The sequence below is a fragment of the Lepidochelys kempii genome, chromosome 2 (assembly GCF_965140265.1).
Source record: "Lepidochelys kempii isolate rLepKem1 chromosome 2, rLepKem1.hap2, whole genome shotgun sequence".
Taxonomy (NCBI): Eukaryota; Metazoa; Chordata; order Testudines; family Cheloniidae; genus Lepidochelys; species Lepidochelys kempii.
The window spans coordinates 205745818-205768093 of NC_133257.1; the positions used below are offsets into that span (position 1 = coordinate 205745818).

Here is a 22276-nt window from a genome sequence, read left to right on the forward strand (position 1 = left end):
ATCCCGCTAGGAGACCATCTACAAGTCTTTGGAAAGTGGCGGGTGCATTTCGCAGCCCGAAAGGGAGTACATTAAATTCATACAGCCCGAGATGTGTGATGAAGGCTGACCTTTCCTTGGCAGATTCATCTAGCGGTACCTGCCAGTACCCCTTGGTTAAGTCCAAGGTAGAGATGAACTGGGCCCTTCCCAGTTTCTCTAATAGTTCATCTGTGCGTGGCATGGGATAGTTGTCTGGGCGAGTTACAGCATTTAGCTTACGGTAGTCCACGCAAAAACGTATTTCCCCATCTGGTTTGGGAACTAGAACCACTGGAGATGCCCATGCACTTTCAGAGGGGCGGATTACACCCATCTGTAACATATCCTGGATCTCCCGTTCTATAGCAGTTTTAGCTTGAGGAGACACCCGGTAAGGTTGGACCCTAATTGGGTGAGCATTACCTGTGTCAATGGAGTGGTATGCCCGTTCAGTCAGTCCTGGGGTGGCTGAGAACGTTGGCGCGTAGCTAGTGCACAGCTCCTGGATCTGCTGTCGCTGCATACGCCCAAGGGTCATGGAGAGGTTCACCTCTTCCACACCACCAGCACATTTCCCTTCGTAGTAGACACCTTCAGGCCACTCAGCGTCGTCTCCTCCCTGGGCTGTAAACTGACAAACCTTTAATTCTCTGGAATAAAAGGGCTTTAGAGAATTAATATGATACACCTTAGGCTTTCGGTTGGAGGTGGGGAATGCTATGAGATAATTAACAGCTCCCAGGCGCTCCTGGACCACGAATGGCCCTTCCCACGATGCTTCCATTTTATGGGCCTGGAGCGCCTTTAAGACCATGACCTGGTCTCCTACTTTGAAGGAACGCTCTCTGGCATGTTTATCATACCAGGCTTTTTGTTCTTTTTGAGCATCCTGTAAGTTTTCTCTAGCAAGGGCTAAAGAGGTTCGGAGGGTGTTTTGTAGGTTGGTTACAAAGTCCAGAATGTTAGTTCCTGGAGAAGGTGTAAATCCCTCCCATTGCTGCTTCACCAACTGCAATGGCCCCTTAACCTCACGGCCATATACAAGTTCAAATGGGGAAAACCCTAAACTGGGATGTGGTACAGCTCTGTAGGCAAAGAGCAACTGCTGCAATACTAGGTCCCAATCATTGGAGTGCTCATTTACGAATTTACGTATCATGGCCCCCAAAGTTCCATTAAACTTCTCCACCATGCCATTTGTTTGATGATGGTAAGGAGTGGCAACCAAGTGATTTACCCCATGAGCTTCCCAAAGGTTTTTCATAGTTCCTGCCAGGAAATTAGTCCCTGCATCTGTGAGGATGTCGGAGGGCCAACCTACCCTGGCAAAAATGTCTGCTAGTGCCTGGCACACACTTTTAGCCCTGGTGTTGCTTAGAGCTACTGCTTCCGGCCATCGGGTGGCAAAATCCATGAAAGTCAGTATGTACTGCTTTCCTCTGGGTGTCTTTTTCGGAAAAGGACCCAGAATATCCACAGCTACTCGCTGAAATGGAACTTCAATGATGGGGAGTGGCTGGAGAGGAGCTTTGACCTGGTCTTGGGGTTTTCCCACTCTTTGGCACACCTCACAAGACTGGACATAGGTAGAAACATCCTTGCCCATTCCCTCCCAGTGGAATGACCCCCCCAAACGGTCTTTGGTCCTGTTCACCCCAGCATGGCCACTAGGGTGATCATGGGCTAAGCTCAAGAGCTTGGCCCGGTATTTAGTTGGAACTACCAACTGTCTCTGAGGATGCCAGTCTTCCTGGTGTCCCCCAGAAAGAGTTTCCTTGTATAAAAGTCCTCTTTCTACAACAAACCTGGATCGATTAGAAGAGCTGAGAGGCGGTGGGTTGCTCCGTGCCGCCGTCCAAGCTCTCTGGAGGCTTTCATCTGCTTCCTGTTCGGTCTGGAACTGTTCCCTTGATCCTGGAGACATCAGTTCCTCATGGGATTGTGGACCTAGGCTTGGTCCCTCTGGAAGCGATATAGGGGATGGAGCTGTTTCTGTTGACTGTGAACCGCTCTCCGCTGGTGCACTATGTTGGGATTCAGGCTCCGGCTGAGCCTCTTGTGTAGGGTTATCGGCTGTTGCCAGTTCAGGTTCGGTGGGGCCCTCTGGTGTTGAGGTTGCAAGTACTGGATTCAGTGCTGACACGGGGTCTGGTGTTGGTTGTTCGGCTGGTTCCGGTTCTGGGACTGGTTCCGTCTGGGTCTCTGGGACTGGATCCACTACTGCTGTTGCAGACATTGGCCTGGGGTCCAGGTCCATCACCTCTGACTGGGTCCTGATAGAAGTTTCCGGAACAGAGCTAGGCCTCACGGCTTGTTTAGCCTGGTTGCGGGTGACCATTCCCACCCTCTTGGCCTGCTTCACATGATTGGCCAAGTCTTCCCCCAACAGCATGGGGATGGGATAATCATCATAGACTGCAAAAGTCCACATTCCTGACCAGCCCTTGTACTGGACAGGCAACTTGGCTGTAGGCAAATTGAAAGAGTTGGACTTGAAGGGTTGAATCGTCACTTGGATCTCTGGGTTGATTAAATTGGGGTCCACTAAGGAAGCATGGATAGCTGACACTTGTGCTCCGGTGTCCCTCCACGCGGTGACCTTCTTCCCGCCCACACTCACAGTTTCCCTCCGCTCCAAGGGTATCTGGGAGGTATCTGGGCCTGTGGACCTCTGGTGTGATTCCGGTGCAATGAACTGTAATCTGTTGGGGTTCTTGGGGCAGTTGGCCTTTACATGCCCCAGCTCGTTACACTTAAAACATCGTCCAGCTGACGGGTCACTGGGACGAGGAGGGTTGCTGGAGAACGGGGTGGTGGGACGATAAGGGGTCTGGAGGGTTCTTTGGGAGGTAGGTGGGGCTTTGGGCGGCCCCCGGTAATAGGGTGTGGTCTGGGGTGGTCCCTTCTGGTCTCCGCTCCAACTGCGACCAGTTTTCTTCTTCTCTGCCACCTCCACCCATCTGGCTCCAATCTCTCCTGCCTCGATTACAGTTTTGGGTTTCCCATCTAGGATGTATCTTTCTATTTCCTCAGGAACACCCTCTAAGAATTGTTCCATTTGCATTAGGAAGGGCAAATTTACTGGAGATTCAACACTTGCTCCTGATATCCAGGCATCCCAATGTTTCACAATGTGGTAGGCATGTCGGGTAAATGACATGTCTGGTTTCCACCTTAGGGCTCGGAACCTCCGACGAGACTGCTCGGGTGTTATCCCCATTCTGACTCTCGCCTTGGATTTAAACAGTTCATACTTGTTCATGTGTTCTCTAGGCATTTCAGCTGCCACCTCAGCTAAGGGTCCACTGAGCTGCGGCCTCAGCTCTACCATGTATTGGTCAGTAGAGATGTTGTACCCAAGGCAGGCCCTTTCGAAGTTTTCTAAGAAGGCCTCGGTATCATCACCTGCCTTGTAGGTGGGGAACTTTCTGGGATGGGAAGTGGTACCTGGAGAAGGATTGTGTGGGTTTGTGGTATGTTCTGCTGGGCCTTTATTCTCTCCATCTCCTCCACATGCTTCCTCGCCTCCATTTCCCTCTTGTGGGCAGCCTCCTGTACCTCCTTCTCCAGCCGCATGAGTTCTATCTGTCTTTCATGTTCCCTTTGTTTTTCCTCAGCCTGAAATTTGGCTAATTCCAGCTGTAGTCGAGCCGAGGATTTGGCCATTCTAACCTCTCTGTTTTTAACTAACTTTACACCTGAGGTTTAGAAATAAACAAACAAAACTTGGCTGTAAAATTTTGCTGTGCTGGAATAGAATACCTATTCTCTGATAGTGATTGTCAGCCTACAGAAAAAGACAATTCCCTTGTCTCTGCTCTGGGCCCAAATTAAAGCAAAAAACCTCCAACTACTTGGAAACCTGCTTACCCAGCCCAACGAAGAAAAAAAAAATTTCTTTTCAAACCTGTGCTCCTTGTAAAACAAAAAAAAAAAATCAAAATCCTAAAAAAAACCCTGCCACTTTTGTCTCCAGGCAAATGGGTAGAGTACACACCCCCTATTTACTTTTAGGAAGAAAAGAAAAAAAAAAAAAAAAAAACCTCTGGGTTGGAAGACTGTGAATTTCCCTGCAGGAGTTAAGTACCCTGCCTCCAGGCAAATGAAACCTGCAATTCACAAGATAATCCCCTTTTGTCTCTGCTTGGCCACAAAGCAGAGAGAAACCAAGCTGCTTTCAGTTTCAAAGCTGCCTTCTGGACTTCCTACAAATTCCTTTTTAAAATCTGTATTTCTAGTTCAAAAAATCTCAACTGGATCTCAAAATGATTTCAGGTTAATCCCACCGCTGCGCCACCATGTCACGGTTCCTCCCCCACTCTGAACTCTAGGGTACAGATGTGGGGACCTGCATGAAAAACCTCCTAAGCTTATCTTTACCAGCTTAGGTCAAAACTTCCCCAAGGTAACAAATATTACCCCCGTTATCCTTGGAATGGCCGCTACCACCACCAAACTAATACTGGTTACTGGGGAAGAGCTGTTTGGACGCGTCCTTCCCCCCAAAATACTTCACAAAACCTTGCACCCCACTTCCTGGACAAGGTTTGGTAAAAAGCCTCACCAATTTGCATAGGTGACCACAGACCCAGACCCTTGGATCTTAAGAACAATGAACAATCCTCCCAACACTTGCACCCCCCCTTTCCTGGGAAATGTTGGATAAAAAGCCTCACCAATTTGCATAGGTGACCACAAACCCAAACCCTTGGATCTGAGAACAATGAAAAAGCATTCAGTGTTTTACAAGAAGACTTTTAATAAAAAATAGAAGTAAATAGAAATAAAGAAATCCCCCCTGTAAAATCAGGATGGTATATATCTTACAGGGTAATTAGATTAAAAAAACATAGAGAACCCCTCTAGGCAAAACCTTAAGTTACAAAAAAGATACACAGACAGAAATAGTTATTCTATTCAGCACAATGCTTTTCTCAGCTATTTAAAGAAATCATAATCTAACACATACCTAGCTAGATTACTTACTAAAAGTTCTAAGACTCCATTCCTGGTCTGTCCCCAGCCAAGACGACTACAGACAGACACACAAACCCTTTGTTTCTCTCCCTCCTCCCAGCTTTTGAAAGTATCTTGTCTCCTCATTGGTCATTTTGGTCAGGTGCCAGCGAGGTTACCTTTAGCTTCTTAACCCTTTACAGGTGAGAGGAGCTTTCCCCTGGCCAGGAGGGATTTCAAAGGGGTTTACCCTTCCCTTTATATTTATGACAGCTGCTATCTTACAAATTAATGGAAGACTTAAGTAGTTAATCATCTTACTAAACAAATATTGTTTAAAAATGCTAAAATTACAGCCCCTGCAAGATACAAACATGGAATGCAAGAATTTTAAATTGAAGTCATTGGGACCTAAAGTTGCTCAGCACGTCTAGAAATTGCTGACAACTGAGTCAACTGAAAGCATCTTTCATTTGCCAGTTTTCTTGGATTAGCCACAAATGTTGTTAGCATTGATGTTATTTCACCTATGTCTCTGCCTCCAATTGCAATTTTTTTGAAAAAATATAAAAAACTTAAATCAGAACTAGACAGTGTGCTCTCTCTTGTATATAAACTAGCTTTTACATCTCTAGACACATGGGTTTGAATCTAGCATCTGAATCATAAGAGAGATGCTGAGGGAAAGCAATTGGGGTAACAGAAAGTCATGAGGTAGGCAAAGGCTCTGTGGAAGTGCCAGGGAAAGGAGGTCTTGCATCCTCTTCCGGAGTAAGAAAGACTTCAGGTAGAAAGCTCTGGAAGAAGCTTCATGCAAACAAGCAGGGATAGACTCCAGGCAGAAAAGCCCTGGGAGTTGCTACTGAGATAAAGGAGAATCAAGAGACTAGTACTGAAGAGGAACCCCAAGACGATGGCAAAGATGAGACCATGAACACTGTGTTGTGGTGTCAGACTTTATTCAGGATTCTGAGAGACCTGGTCAGAGGGCACAATCACCAAAGGGCATTTTGTTTTCATTTTGACCTTTGGTTTACTGGACAGAGACTGCCTTTTGTGGGATTATTGAGGCACCCAAAAGGGAAAACTGAAACAGCAGCAAATGCAAGCACAGACCGGGTAAGATGGCCTGGTGACAAGATCAAAACCTGTCTGTCTATTTTCCAGAAGCAATTCCCAGGAAAGTTTACTAACCCTGAAATTATTTTTACTGGTCTACCAAAATGTTTTCTGGAAGACATTTCATTATTCACTTTTTTTGTTTTTTAAGTTTATTTTTGAATTCTATTTCTAAAAGACCTAAATAGTTAATATCTATGTGGTCTCTTAAGTCCCCTCTCTCTATAAAATCCAGCTGGTCATTTTATGTCCATCCTGCTACTGTTGTAAGCAGTTCTTTTTTCAGGGATCAAGAGCATGAAAAATGGCTCAGTGAAACAAAGTGGAGAATGTATCAGATTGAGAAAGAAAGCCTAGCATGTGCCCCACTTAATTCCATCAAGCCATTCCAGATCAACTTGGACCCAGAAACTTAAATTTTGTTGAACTATTGACAGGTTTTAAAAGTACGTGTATGTTCTCATATCAGACAAACCCCAATTTTTTTACAATTACCTCATTCTGATTATCTTGTTTTTTTCCCACTTTGCGAACAAAATTATAGCTCACAGAACAGTGTAATTTTTGGTCCTCTGTTTCCAAAATGGATCCAAAAAAAAAAAAAAGACGACGACGACGACAGTATTGCTTGAAAAATTCAGGTTCTTTTAATCTATACAACGTCAAAATTCTTAAGATGATTATTTAATTATTTTCCCTTTTTTTCCTTGAATCTGTTGATGCTCTAAAAGCATTGAAACCAAAATTCATATTCTGGCAAAGACCAATTCTGTGAACAACAGCTGCAAAGATGAAAGTTTCAGAAAGTTATAAGGGAATGCAAGTTAGAATGGAAACCAATTGTGGAAATGTAAAGACAGCTGAAGTTTTAATTTTAGGTAAATTGTTTCTGGTTTTAAAGAGGTTTCAAAAAGTGTGTGTTTCTTGCCCACAATGGAAAATCATGAAGATTTAAGCATGGTGGATCTGATGGCAGAGGACTCTGGGTACATATTAATTATGCAATCACTTCCTGTTTAAATGGTATCATTTTGATTTTCACAAAGAATGTGTTTTAAGTTTAATCTTTTGATGAGTTGGTATCTGAGAAATTTTTCTCTTTACTGAATTACAATATTTTTTTAAATGGCTTGCTATTTTCTTCTCTTTGAGCACTACAGTAATTGTTTTATAGAATGTCAGGTAATAAACTACACACAAACAATAGATGCATCCTGATCTAAATATCCTCAAATTGTTTAAATGTCTAAAAGCTTGTATATATGGAAACATTTAGAGCACTTAAATGACAATCCTCCAATACCTTACCAAACTTGTTTAGACCATGTAGGTGCCACGCTGATTAAGGGCCCTTATTAATAGACACTGATCTGACTGCTGAAGCCATAGCAATCAATATGGCAATAATCTGTATGTTAAGAGCCAGTCTTTCATGCTTCCAAGAAAAACATTAGTCTTGACACCCATACTCAACTCTGAATAATATTTCTTACAACACAGGATAAGTAGACTATCATACTAATAGAATCATCTTAGAGTTCCAGAGACCTAAAAGTAAACCAAACTCGAGAGCAAGCTTCTGAGATTGCTTGGACACAAAAGCAATCTTAGCTAGATTTAAAGAACAAACAAATGTAGTGTTGTCTTGCTGAGTAGCAATTGAGGGATAACCTTTTTCAATTTCTTCCTCAGATCAAATAAGATCTCACAATGGAAAACCTGCTTCAACTTTGTTTTCTATTTCCAGAATGTACTGTATGGTCTATCCATTATAAATTCCTTACAGGAGATTACTACAGAGGATGGAGGGCAAAGTTTGCTTGGTTATAGAATTAACTACAATTGATATTTATGGACTTCATATTTACCATAAGTATCTGATAAAAATAAATCAATACATAATAATATTGTGATGAAGCAGAGAAGCTTTACACCAACCTGAAAAGGGTTAAAGAGAGCCTATGGGCCCAGCTAGTTCCACCCCGCTATAAACTATAAACTAGCTTTTGACTAGAACTGGCTTGCAGACAATGCCAGGGCTGGAAGGGGAAGAAAAGCAGAAAACCTGGCTCAGTTCTAGGCTGACTGGTGAAGAGGCAGGACTTGCTCCCCTTATGTATGGAGGGAGCTATCACAAGATACCGGACAGCCACTGGGGAAAAGCACTGCATCCCTGACCCAGGGAGACTGCTGAGGAGACCAAGGAGCACCCAGCAGTGAGTGAACTGTCTGATTTAACTTTAGAAACATTGCAGGGTTAAGCCTCTCCAATCTTATGTCCAACTCACCCAGAGGGACCTGAGGCCGCAACAGAATGCTGCAAAATGTCCACAAGGAGATGGTACTCAAGCAAGCCACTACAGACTGTTTTGACTATGGGGGCCATGCCCCAAACTTAAGAGACAGATAGGAATTAGCATAGGGCAGCGGACATAGACTCTGCTATGAAGACCCTACTGGCATTGCTTCACAAAGGGCCCTGGGCTGGGACCCAGTGGAGATGAAGAATTCCCCTTCCACACCTCCTTAGGGACTGAGGCATCTCAGCCAGGGAAGCAAGGGACTGAAAGTGAGGCACACCAACCACGAGACTGCGTGGCTCTGTGAACACACTGTTACACATCGACACTTTTTAAAAGGCGCTAACTAGACAGGATATGAATTTACTGAAGGTTTCCTCTGGAGTCTCTCATAATATTGCTAATTTAGAATCTGAAAAACTCTGGTTTGATTTCCCAGTTCCTACATGTACAAATTATTCTTTCTGCTAAACTCTCCGACTCTATCCTCATCAATAGTGGACACACACTAAATGTTTCTACGGACTGGAAATTGTGTACATATAAAATGGGGAATACGGGCAGAACCAGTAAAACCTTTGAAAACTGGTATTTAAGTAAACCCATTGTCACACAAAATATAGCCTATGGCTTTTAGCCACAATTCATGGGTGGAAAATGGGGTTCCGGCAGTAGCACACAGAGGGGCACTGTCTGCACAATTGCTTTGGAAAGCAGGGAAAATGTAATGTCTGCAATCTCATTTTACAGGTGCACTGTGCTGGGCCAGCTTTGCTAGTTAGAACTGCACTCCGGTCTGCCTCTCAATACCACTTTTGGATGACAAGCACTGACACAGGCAGGGAGTACAAGACCAGGACCGAGCCTGGTTTTTGGCTTAGAGATGCAAGGTGTGGGAGCACACTCCTTCCCCCACTCGCCAGTAGTGCACCAAGTCCAAACTGCTCCATACAGCTCACCGCATACAGAGAGTTGATGTTTCCCTGAATATTTTAATGAAAGAAAAATCAAAAGCGTCCAAAGGAAAACTCAACACAGAGATAGAGTATATATTGTATACAACAGACTACTAATTCTCATTTAAATTAAACATGTGGGGCCTAATTCTCATTTACATGGATGCCCCTTTCCACCATTCTGGCAGTGTGAAGTAAGAAATTATAACAATGACTTTAAGGCACCTTTTCACTGCCAGAGTGATGTAAAGGAACCGGAGTGTAAATAAGAATCAGACTGTCACAGTGTGCTATTGCTAGGGAACCTCATTAGAAAAACACAATTATCTAACCAAGATCTTCTACTCAGATTTACAGTTCAAGTAACCAAATCACTAAAAGGGGAGCAACTGTGATTTGGCCACAGTCATATATAACGTCAATGGCAAAACAAGAAATAAAATAAAGACTCTCATCATATGTAACCCATAGATTATAACACATCGTCTAAATATTTCTGTTCAAATACATTTTGAAACAAAAGTATACAAGGGTTTGACACTCAAACGTAAAATGGGTAATTGGTTGTGCATTTATTTAAAGATTAGCCTAGACATTTTCCACCTAACCTAACCCATGTGTCACACTGAAAGAATATAAAAGCCAATTAGGTTAGTACAAGGTGACCTAGTTAATGATAGCATACATAAAACTTATGCTCACAAGAATGCAACTAAGAGCCTTATCCAACTCCCACTGAAGTCCCAGTAGAAAGATTCATTGATTTGAAAGAAAATTATATCAGGCCTAAATCTCACTTGGCTTTTTTTTTTTTCCCCCTCAGGGGAGAAACAGGAGTATTGGAGTAGGTCTGTTAACTCAAATGAAGTTCCCAAAAGAGAACTTGGCTCCTGGAGTATAAATTTTGAAGACTATATATTTGATTTTTGGGGGTCATGATAGACTGGTCAAATGTGTGTTTGGCTTTAAAATAACTCCCTCTCACCCAATTTTTCTGTAAAGTGATCTAGAGCCTGATATCACATATACTAGTTTTTCCCTTTTATAGTTTTTGGACAAAACACAACCAAGAAGCCTGCTCCAAAGAAATCAGAAGATGACTGGGGACGGCTCACTCAGCCATAGCCTCCCATACGAAAGTGTGGAAAAACTGTGCCATCTTGAAAGGTACATAGGTTCAACTGGTGAAAAGCTTAATTTTTTCCATAGCAACTTATGAATGTGAATCTTGGGAAATTAATGCATTTAAGATGTGAAGTTAGTGAAGATTTTTGTATCCTCTGGATGGAAAAAGACGACCAATACTTATATTAGAAATATTGGCATGAAGCAGACTTTGTTCTTGGAAATCAACAGGTACAAACTTATGCATGTTGATCACATGAGGTTATTTTCATCTATACACCTGATTAATGTTATCGCGAAAAGAACAGTGGTGGGACATCATAGTAAGGGGATGACCAGCAAGGAGATGGATAGATGGTGTGCAGCAGATCACTGGGAGGTCAGCTGCTGAGTGCACAAAGTTAGCGATGGATCAAGAAGGCTTCTGAAAATTCTGCTATGATGTTACCAGTATTTAGACATGACTAAGTGGATTTTACTTACTTCATTTGTGGACTTCCAAGGATTTACCTCAGTTTTATTCAAGTGTAAGCAAGATCAAATGAGGGCCAATGCCTGTATTTACATAGACTATGAAGATTCTAAGACAATTATGCGATATAGTAAACTGAGGTAACTACAGAGTTTATCAGAGAGCTCCTCTGACTGGAAGCATATTTCTCAAAGTTCTATTCCATATGGCAAAGTAGGGGAGTTGGAAAGAAAATATTATTCAGAAGCTAACAAAAATATTACAGATATGCAAAAAAGTTCCAAAAATATTTTTTGTTGACTCAATATCCACAAATGAGATAATATTCCCCCATGAATATACTTTTGTTAAAACAAGGAAAATATGCAAAATTCAGACTCATATGTCCTTGCTCATTTGCAAAGATTTTGCATGTCTACAATATTTTGCTTTTCAAAGAGTAAAAGAACCACAAGTAGTTACCTCAGCAGCTGTCACTCCACGTGGTACTTTAACAGTGTCAGAAATTAACAGCATCAAACTACCTGGAATAGATACCAAGCAACTAATATGTTCTGAAATGTCTATCAGAAAAAATCTGATCAAGGAATGTCAGCATCAGATTATAAGTAGTTATCTCAGTGACGTTACTCCAGGCTTACATTAGTATAACTGAAATCAGAATCTGTGCCATCAGAGTCTAGCAAGGTATTGAGTGGTCTTTCACTGAGAGGAGGATAAAGAAGTGAATGGAGGAAAAAAATGGCTGAAAACAAACCAAGTTTGGTTGTATGAAAGCATTCATTTTAAAGCTAATCTTATGAGGAGAATCTGCAATAAAAAAAAAACAAAACAAAAACACCACACTAGGAGTTGGCGATACTGGATCACTTAATCCAGCATTTAAATACAGGCACTTCTGAGTTAAAACAATGCAACATCAACAATGTTAGCAGTGCACATCAACACTACACAACAGTTTGTGAAGAATACCTATTCCCTCTGCCTTCTCAAGTGGAATTTAAACAAGCAGAGTATAATTGCTTGAGTTGGAATTTTGAAGGACACCGAATTATAACCCTCTACTCTTTCAAGAGTGCTATAGGATTCTTAAATCTCTTTAAAATCTCATTCAAAAGAACACATCTTCCTCTAGCAGATCAGTACCCCTTAACACTACACTCTGATGCTGGTTCAATCAGAGGGAAGAAGAGTACATACTAAACTACCAGCACCATTTCCTGCAGCTGTTAGGTGTTCTTTGGAAGTCTCCCACTCACATACTCACCCAGCAAGATCTGATGGAATCAGAGCACAAGGTCATGTGACTACACTAACACATTTAGTAATATATTAATCAGTGTGTATATTTAGGCTTAAGACTTCACTCTCTCTCTCTTATTCACATATACTCAGCTGCTACTAAACTGGTGACCAGAGTCTATAATTTAAAAACTATAAATCTACCTCTGTTAAATATTGTTGTCTGACTCACCACACCACTTTGTAAAGGGAATTGAAAATTATGTATTCTCACCTTCCTACTGCATTAAATAAAATCACACTCTCTTTTTCTACATAATTTCTTGGACTCCAACTAACCTGACATTTACTAATCTAGATTGTTTTCCAGTTCATCTGTTTGGTTTCTCAAAGGTATTCCATCTTTAGAACTATTCGTAGTATTCAGGCAAAAAGAAAAGTGGGGGGAAGCATGCCCTTCTATCACCATTTCCATGTCTTTAATTTTTCTCCTAGCCTCAAGCATTCTTGATCCAAAGCTTTAAAGTTTTATCCAAGGCAGCCATCCTTGTTTAAATCATGCCCAATCATTTACTGTTATCCACTGAGCTGAATGAAAAATTACACTTTCTACTGATACGTCAAATTCGTATTTTCATTGCTAGAGGAAGCTTGGAATCAAAATACTGAATCTTCATTAGAGTCAAATTTATGTAAAGACATTATAGGATGCAGTATACTTTAATTTCCCCAGTAACTGGTTTGAGCAGCAAAACCAACCTAACCAGAGGTTTCGAATTGCAAAATAAAACAACTGTAGAATAAAAATAGCATGTCACTAAAAGCTGTCCATCATCTCAGTCTGCCTGCCTGGAAATGGGAAAAAAAAGAACCTGCTTTTTCAGTAAGCAAACATTTATACAAATTATGTATAATTTAAATGTTGTGCATAATTCTTGAAAATGCATCATTAGAGGAACTGGTTTATTCTTCATCCACATGGTGCGAATACAAGAAATACTGAATGTGTTATGTACCAGTATTCCCTTTTTGGTTCACCATAAAACCTATAATAATTTGGCCCTTAACAACAGTAGATACTATTATGATGGCGATTGTATAAAAATAGATAAATATGTTCCCAATCCTACAAACAACTGAGTTACCACTTCAGCCTCATTGGGAGCAGAAGAAACTCAACACCTTACAGGGCAGGCCCTAGCAATGTGCACTCATATAGGGTTTTTCACCAAAATAACTTTACAAACAATTAATAAGCTTCACAGCACCTCTGTGAAATATGTAAATATAATTTTACAGAGGAGTAAATGAGGTATTGGCAACTCCCATGATTTTTATTACAGGTCTTACAATATTTAGCATTTTTCTTAAAGTCCCAGCTGTGATTACAAAAAATCCTGTAATTACTGTATTTTTAAAATGAAAGCAGAAATTTTCATGTAAGTTTTTAGCGCTCATGGTTGGAGGAAAAAGCTTGAAAAAGTCTCTTGAGTGCACTTAAATGTGAGTGAAAATAAACAGATGTTGAGTTATTTAATGATTTGTAAGCATATATCATTATTTGGAGGGGCCTATTATGATTTTTTCTACACTTCAGGTTGAAATGGAGGCAGAGAGAGGTTAAGTAACTTTTTCAAGGGCACACAAAGTGAGTTGCAGAGTTAGGAAGAGGGAGCTGAGCACTCCTGACCCCCTACTTTAACCACAAGGCTATTCTATATTACATACTATAGTATTGTTTATACTACAAAGTATGTTGTGTGATCTGCAAGACAGAACTTCTAAATCCCACATTTCAATCCCAAGAACCTTTTCCATATTTCAGGGTCTGTTGACTATATCATGGCAGGGTTTGCCCATTTGTTGTATGTGCATGCTACCTGACCCGGCAATAGCAACTACGCACTTTACACAACACACAGATTATATTTGTTCCTGACTGGCAGGGATATGTGCAGGAATTTATATTTGACCACTTTTTGAGGGGCACGTTCTGTGCCCCTGCCACGGCCCCAGGGCTGGAGGAGCTCTGTGCCCCTGCTTGCCCCCCCACGTGCCCAGCCCTGCTAACTGGAATAATATGTATGTGGGTGGTGCGGGGGGCACTGCCAGCCAGAATACAGGCATAAATAATCTTCCATTGTCATGTACCTCTGTGCCATTATGGAAGACAGAATTTGATCCTACATTAATATCAAGTGAAAATATTGCAGTATATCTGTGGCCTTTTAAACTATCAGTAGAGCATAATAAAGTTTGCAAAAATATGTTACATATGATTACATTTATTTAAAAATAGTAACAAGGATATATCCTCCCCTTCCTACACACAGAGGCACAATTGTGCAGGTTTCATCTGAAAGACAATCAGTGCTCTTAAGGATTCATTGCATGCTCCCTTTAGTGAGACTGGCATGCTGGACGTGCAGAAGTGACAGGAGGCATAGCCTCATATCCCCGCAACAGGCCTGAAACTTGCAGGAAATCACAATGGAAATCCTGCAGAACTTCAGCAGTATACAGATAAACAAATTGTTTTCTCCTGTCACCTGGACACCTTGCAAATGCTGAAAATGGCTGGCTTGTCACTGTGCTACAACTGTCTTCCCCCGTCAGTTGCGCACATATGACATCTCTGAAGTGGTCCATTTGGCTTTCAGGTTGATTCAGTACTGCTCAGAGCAGCAGAAAAATATTTCAGCAAATTCCATGTCTTTTAAAGGGAAACTTTCCACACTGAAGTGACTGAATCCCATCACTTTCCAGCAGACCATGCCTCCTACATTGCGTCTCTGCAGGAGAAGTGCTGCATAAGAACCACACAACGCCAGGAAACATACTCTACAGCGGTCTCTGCCCTTCACTTGATCCCTCTCAGCATGTCTGCAAGATAAGTGTTATTCTGTTCCCTTATGTGCCTTGAAAAGAGCCCAAATGAGTAACCAAATAATCTTTCAATATGTCAAAATATTGTAATTTCCTAATTCATTCTTACACTGCAATGTACATTAAATACGCAGATAAAAATATGTTTAAAGTTGAAATAACAAAAGTGATTGATACACAAGCACACTGCTTTGATCAGAACATATACAAGACTTTTTTTTTTATAAACAGTTACACAGAAAATTCCATCTTTGATAGATTTACCGTAGATCACTTGCTGCTCGCATAAGTTGGAAAGTTAAACGTCAAATATGTCATGAGAAACACAGGCTTTTCTTTTACACATACACTCACTCTTCTCCATACCACAACTGACATCAGAATTTTTAAAGCTTAAATGACAGAGAGAATAAAGATTATCAAAATCTCCTCAAAAAGAGATATTTTGCTAGTTTATTGGCTTACTGGTTGCTTTTAGTTACATAAGACTCATATACATTATTCTCAGGCAAAATACTTCAATTTAAAAACACACACATACTGAAAGCCACAGAAATATTCAATTAAGAGCAACCAATCAATTTTAATTCCGCCCACCTATTCTCACCAGTCTTCCATCTTTCAGCCTTCCTTCCTTTTCACAACGCTCAGTAAGGTGCAGTATTAAGGAATTTACATTAAATGGACTTCAATGGGACTACTTATATGAGTGAAGTTAAACATACGCGTAAGTATTTGCAGGAGAGGGACCTAAGTGTTTTTGGATTTTCAAATTAGTCCACTGGTGAGTGACTGGCATGATCAACAAGTCATTTTTTTTAAACCAGAAATGTAGTTTACTTCCAGCAGCTCAGCTGAGCATGCCTTTCCTTAAGAAAGCCACATAAGGTGGCAAATGAGGGTCAGCAAATGGTGTTCTATACCATTTCCACCATTCCATTTCCTTCTTTTGGTAGCAAAACACAGAATTGTATTTTACCACAATTTCTAGGAGTTAAGAACATCAATGCTTAAATGGGAGCTGAGGAGATGGCAAGGTGCAACAACAACATGAAAATACTTTATAATATCTTAGAGACTGACGTGAAGAAATCTGACTTGACACAGAGTAACAGGGATTGGCATTTGATTACTCCCTATAATTAGACAGGCGCTCAACTAGCATGTGTTATATTATCAGTTATTATGCTACAAGTAAGCCATCTTGACCAAAGAGAATCAGAATGTCTGATATCAGCTCAATGAAAAAATGGTCTGTTCTGAGGATAATCTTACTGTATTGATTTTATTAAAAAATAATATTGAGACAGCACCCTACACCTTCAAATTCTCCTAAATTTTAAAAACTTTTCTATTGTATATTTACCTTACCAAAGGCAGGAGTCCATATTGTCACGTACTAATGTATTATCTGCAAACCTTAAAGCACACCAATGTTACTGTAGCACTGTACTGCAACACTAATTCCCTTGTACCAGGAATAAACTGCTAATTTTCCCACCTCAGGAACTGGATTATTGCTGAGTGAAACAAGGTGATGAAACTATTGTTGCTGAACTATGCATGATTCTTAATTAGTAACAACCATCTCTAAATGCAAAACTCAAATTTATATTCTCAAAATCAAAGGTCAGAAAAAGAGTGCAAGAATGGATTATTATTCATAGAAGCTAAAAGTATGCATTTACGCTAGCTGCTGTATATAATTCTCAGATGAATTGTGAATACACCTGTACAGAAAGTGATGTATACGAAATGATAGATTTATAGCTTCTAGTACAAATCCGGTTACATTTTTCTGCAACAAAAGCTTTTTTGTTCAATATTTATGTGGCATTTCTTAATATATAGTTCTCCTGAAGATATAATTTTCCTAGTTCTTCTCTTCTACAAAGCAAGAGACACGGAGGAACAACAGACTGGCCCCCCAGCATGAGAATATCTTCTGCCAGCGCATAAAGAGCAGAAAGAAAAATATTGTCATCATTGCCCTTCAGAATAAGGAACGTTTTTGTTTGTTTAAAACAATTGTTTTAAACAATTAACATGTTTTCTAACTAAATCTTTAGCTAAAATATTACAGTTTAAGACTGACATAAACCAGTTTACTAAAAAAAAATCCTTTTGAAAAACAGCATGAGCAAAACCATGTATGAGATAGTGCAGAAGGTCTCACTCTCAAGAGTCCCTTATAATCTCCTGGGCGTTCAGGCACATCTAAACCTCCTTAGCACCAAACAGAAGGTAAGAACCTCGTCAATTTAACAGGGATCCAAAATGATCACCGTAACGACAGGGTGAAACATTGGATGTCTGATTCTAACCATATGTCTTTGAGACAAGTCGATCAAGAAGAAAAATGGACTTTTTCTATGCAGCAAATAAATACAAACTAAATTCTAATGCAGAGGTTCTTGTAACAGTTACCTAATTAATATTAATCCTCAGTAGTCAGCAATCAATACAGTTAGTAAGTAAATTTTAGATTTGTCATTAGATCGTGTTAGACACTTAGGCCTTTTTTCTTTTGAATTTTTATTGTATTTTTTCTTGAATTATAGGTTCATCAGTCTCCTCAAACACAGATGACAAATGACTTCTAAGCTTAAGGTCAAGATTAAACCCTACAGTTAGCAGAAGCACTGCATGGAGAAAAGGGGGAAAATGAATTTTACTACCCATTTTACAATCAAAAGTAGCACTTTATCAGCAGAATATCCAATTTTCATGTTCCATTTTCATAACACTATCTCTATTACATCACTAAGAATAAACCTACATTCACTCACTAATCTTTTTCCCTATTAAAATCTTGCTGAATCTGTGTTCAATACCAACTTCATTTCTTTTCACTTGCTAGCATCTTAATTAAAATCAGCTTATGTTGACTTTCATTTTTACAATATATGCCTATTTCACGTCTTAGCATCTTCATGGTCCCCCAGGGAGTCATTATTCTTTAATATTTTATTTTGACCTTGTTAAGTTAGTGGAATTGCCTGATATTTTTCTTTATGTGCTAAGTCTTTCCTGCACACCTTTTCACAATACACACTATATGTAAAACCACCTCGTCTGCAATCAGATTGTCTTTATACAAAATATATCAGTTCATTTATAAAAATAGCCTTTGACCCTTTCAGATTTATTATTGTTTTTATAATTGTTTTTTAGAATTGTTTTTATAAATCATACATTTCATTGTTGATTAATGAAGGACCACTGGCCAATGAAACTTTAAGATATTTATTCCAAACTTCAGGATGGATAATTAATTTTTTTTAAGACTAATATTTTAAATAAGAAAAGAAACAAGCTAAATTTATCCATTCTTTTCAAAAAAGGAAAGTATAACCAGTTTTGTTCAGAACAGCATTCTGAATATACACAGAATGAGAAACATTTTTAAACATATCAACTGTATTTTAATAGAAGTTATTAAAATTAACATGGCTGAGCCTCTTGCTGGCAATACCCTCTTGCTGATAAGTGACAAAGAGTACAAAATATTCTTCTGGGACGGGATCCATGTGTGATCAAATATAGAAGTGTGGAAGCCCACTGGGAAAAGGAAACAGAGAGTTCTCTTCACCTGATGCTCACACACCATGGAAATTATGTCCCATAGAAAGTGAGAATGGAGCCTGCACTTCATCAGTTATAAACAAAGCTTCAGCCACCTGTACAACTGGGGGAGAGCAGGAAGGATAGTACTGAGAGTTGAAGTAGGAGATGTGGATGGTTTGTGTCACTATGGGGGGAGGAGGGGAATGCTGAGTTGGGAGGGGAAGACCAGGAGTTAGAGTAGGGGTTAGTAAGATGAGATGCAGACCCATGAGTGGGAGCAAAGAGTGAGCAGGAGAGAATGGAGGTTGAAGTGTAGAAGTGGGAGCCAGCCTAAGCAGGGGATGGTGTGATAAGGGGAAGAAAAGATGCTGATGATGGCTGAATCAGCACTCCTGAGGAGAGCAGGTACAGGAGTGGGAATGGTGTAAAGCAGCGGTTCACCTGGGTGCTTTGAATGGGAGATTTGCTGGGAAGCTAGGAAGACATTCACGATGGAAGTAATTGTAATTTTGACATTCCATATGCTGTGCAGATCCACCAAGGCTCCAGAAAAGAATATTGACTGGAACTGCTTAATACCACTACCTCCTCCTTTTCACATAGCTCGGTACCGTTTACCTCAAATGGTTTTGAAAATGTTGTCTTTTGTGACTAATAATCCACATTTTCAAAAGTGCGTAAGTCACATTAACTTTCAATGGGACTTAGGTACTTTCAAAAAATTGACCTAAAGAACAGCATCTATAATTCTCAGATCCTAGTGACATAACACTTGAGGAAATACAGCACAAATAGTCTCCATTTCCACCCACTCTTTTGCATTAAAGCTTGATCCAGTTCCCACTGAAGTCAATGTAAAGACTCCTATTAACTTCAGTAGTAGTTGGATCAGGCCCCAAGCAAGTATCCAACAATATTGAGACTATAATTAGTAACATGACAGTAGTGCTACAGGAGACCAATATTAGAGGATAATACAGGAGACCAATCTGTGAGAGTGGGGGGGTTCTCTAATTATTAAAGCAAAAGACTAGGAACAAAGAACTTCTGAGTTCTAACTACGGCTCTAAAACGACATCCCTCTGCAGCCCTGGTTATGCCACTCTAGCTCAGTTTCCCCATCGGTAAAACAACTGTAGTGTTGTGAGTATTAATTTATTAATGTTTGTAAAGCATGTTTAAAATGACTGTTTGACTGTTTAAAGAAGACCCAAATTATGTTTTTGACCAGCAACTCCCAATTAAGTTGATAGAAGCTAACAGAATAGATCAGAAAACATAATAGGGCTCGCAAAATGTCAAAACAGTAAAATTCTTTCACAGCTTCTTCAAACAAAACATACTTGAGCCATTATTATACACTTCTCCTCTCTAACAAGCAATGGAGGTATAGGAAAGAGAAAATGTTACACTGCAGATGGTCAAGTGCAGTCATGTGTCCTTAGGCTTTGAGAGCTGGTGGGTATAAAGTACTTTTTTCCTCAGAGCTAAACATAAACTACGTTATCTCTACAACAGAGCCATGCTCAACTTGACATCTCTTTATAATATAAGCTTTGTACCTAGAGTTTGGCACCCACTGAGGAACAGAACTAGCAATGTTCTAAGAAGTGCAGGTCAGAAAAGCAGGAAATTGTCCCATCAAAATTTACGTTAAAAAGGCAAACTTATCTTCCCATCTGTCCTTCTAGCAGTAATTTCCACTATTATTACTCTGTAAACATGCAATATTTCTATTCCTCCTGGATCAGATTTTGGCCAGCCCTTGCTTGCGTGCTCTCACAGCCCAGGCTGGACAAATTCTTGGATGGAGATTGCAGCGCACCCATCATTTAGGGATGCTGGGGAAAGGAAGCTACTTAAGCCCTCTCCCCAGCCGAACAACTATTCGGAAGTTGGCCAGAATCTGGTATCCATCTGGCACAGCACATCTACTCAGGAGGGTTGCACCAGTTCAACAACCAACAGGAAAATCCCTAATGTAGACAAACACTGATTCACCTATAATTGCACATATATTTTATCCTAGTACTAGGGTAAATCTCAAAAACACTAATTTATTTACACTTTGAACTTTCCTGTGAGGTAGGTTAGTGTATATATTTATTTTAGAGCTAGGTAACCAAGCTACAGAGATGGTATATGACTCACTTAAGGTCAAACAGCAAGTCACTGGTAGAGCTAGGAGTCTTATCCCCTAGCATTCTGCTATCACCACTAGACCACACTTCCTCTAAGATTAGTAAAATATAACATAACCTGCCCACTTCCGCTGTATAGAATAATAATTATATATCATTTGCAAGACTTCATCTTGGTAAGTTGAAGTCAAATATAATTCTGTTGGAATAAAGTTAAAACCAAACATATGTGGTTAGATGACATTAAAAAAGTGCTCTAAGACTTGCTGAGTTCTGAGAACTGAAACCACAGACAGCCAAAATGTGGCTCCACACAGTCAGATATGACGGGGCTGCTAATATTGAACACTTTACTGTATGTAGGAACCTTTGCTTTTAAAAAAAAAAAGAAGACAGAAAAAATCCTTTAGTTAAAACTATAACCACAAAAAATAACGACCTAAAGTTTTAAGGTGTAAAAGTGAAAGGTAGTAAATTATTTTATGAAAGTGGTGATGTATATCATGTAGATACATACTACACACTAGTCCATCTTTACATATCACAGGAATACAATTGTCATGTTTACCATCATAATTAAGTTTATTTATTGTTAAATATTTATAGTTATCAGTAGAATGAAAACAGCTTGATTATTTTAATGACTTTAAAAACAACAGGGAGTCCGGTGGCACCTTAAAGACTAACAGATTTATTTGGGCATAAGCTGTCATGGGTAAAAAACCCACTTCTTCAGATGCATGGAGTGAAAATTGCAGATACAGGCACAAATATATATCAGCACATGAAGAGAAGGGAGTTACCTTACAAGTGGAGAACCAGTGTTGAAGGCCAATTCAGTCAGTGTGGCTTTGGTCCACTCCCAATAATTGATGACTTTGTTATTATTAATCATGTTTATTAAGGTAGTGCCTAATGGTTGACAAGAACTGGGCCCCATTGTGCTAGGCTCTGCACAAATGCAGAGCAGAAGACAGTCCCTGTCCTGAAGAGCTTACATGCTCAATAAATTTCCTGTCTTTGGAAAATCTCTCTCATGGTTAGAATAAGTGCTTGAATTTTGGCTCTGGTTTTCAAAATATTTTGGAGTAAAGAGCATAAGCACCAAACCACAAGTACAGTGAGTACATTTACCCCTAAACGTTTCTCTCTCTTAGTTATCATGACTTGATTTATTTCCAATTTCTTGTCAACCATAATTTAAAGATTTGTCATTATAAAGATTCAATGAGCTGAGAAGAAAGTATGAAGGAATTATTTTCCAGATATGCTGTTGTGATTAGCAAACTGTCATACTTAGCGAAGCAATAGTACTACTTTTGTATCATTCTCAGTTCTTCTGCTACTTCACTAGTCCAAATGATCAACTACAGCAGTGGATCACAACCTTCCCAAGCCATGACTCCATGTCACAAGAGAAAAAAGTTTCAAAGACCCCCCCCCCATCTAGCCATTAAAAAAGGCTGGTGGAGGGGGGAGTGTCATGATCTT

At 40.0% G+C, this 22276-nt stretch overlaps 1 protein-coding gene across 4 annotated transcripts in view; it reads right to left on the reverse strand.

Moving 5' to 3' along the window:
• CHN2 (chimerin 2) overlaps window positions 1–22276 on the reverse strand; it is a 206746-nt gene that overhangs the window by 183118 nt on the left and 1352 nt on the right. The gene's annotated exons all lie outside the window — the stretch shown is intronic.